Raw genomic sequence first — 645 nt, forward strand, 5'->3', positions numbered from 1 at the left:
TTTCTAGAAAACATAATTAATTAATTAAAACACTAAAACACACACATATATTTTTTTTATTTAAATTAATATAAATAAAAAAATTTGGATCCTCTAAAGTTTGAATTTCACTTTAGAGAATAAAGTGTGATTTTCTACCTTTGAATAATTTCTCTTTCATATTTATTATTGGTCCCACCTATGAAATCAATGGTGAAAGATCACATTTTACTCTCTAAAGTGAAATTCAAACTTTAGAGGATCCAAATCCTAAATAAAGGTGATCCACTTTATGAACGTGTGCTAATATGGTAGAGAATAGATAACTAATGGAGTCAGGTGTTTCCTCTTTTATTATTAACTGTGTTAATTAAGTAATCACTGCCATATAAAGATGACTATATTCAAAAGGCCTGAATCAGATAATATAGTACGTATTTGATCAATACTTTTAACTATTATTATGATTAATTAAAATGTTAATATTTGTCTCTTTTCGAAATATTTGAGTCTTCCTTCAATCTCTTAGAATATATACTCTTGTCAATAGCTAGGCCAATAATTCTTAGAATAAGAAGAAAGGTTTGTATAGCGGTTTTAGAAACTTGAATTTATTTTTCCCCTTGAAGTCAATTTTTGCGGGGTAGTCCACTGTAGTGTAGAGGA

The sequence above is a fragment of the Arachis ipaensis genome, chromosome B01 (genome assembly GCF_000816755.2).
Source record: "Arachis ipaensis cultivar K30076 chromosome B01, Araip1.1, whole genome shotgun sequence".
NCBI classification, from domain to species: Eukaryota; Viridiplantae; Streptophyta; class Magnoliopsida; order Fabales; family Fabaceae; genus Arachis; species Arachis ipaensis.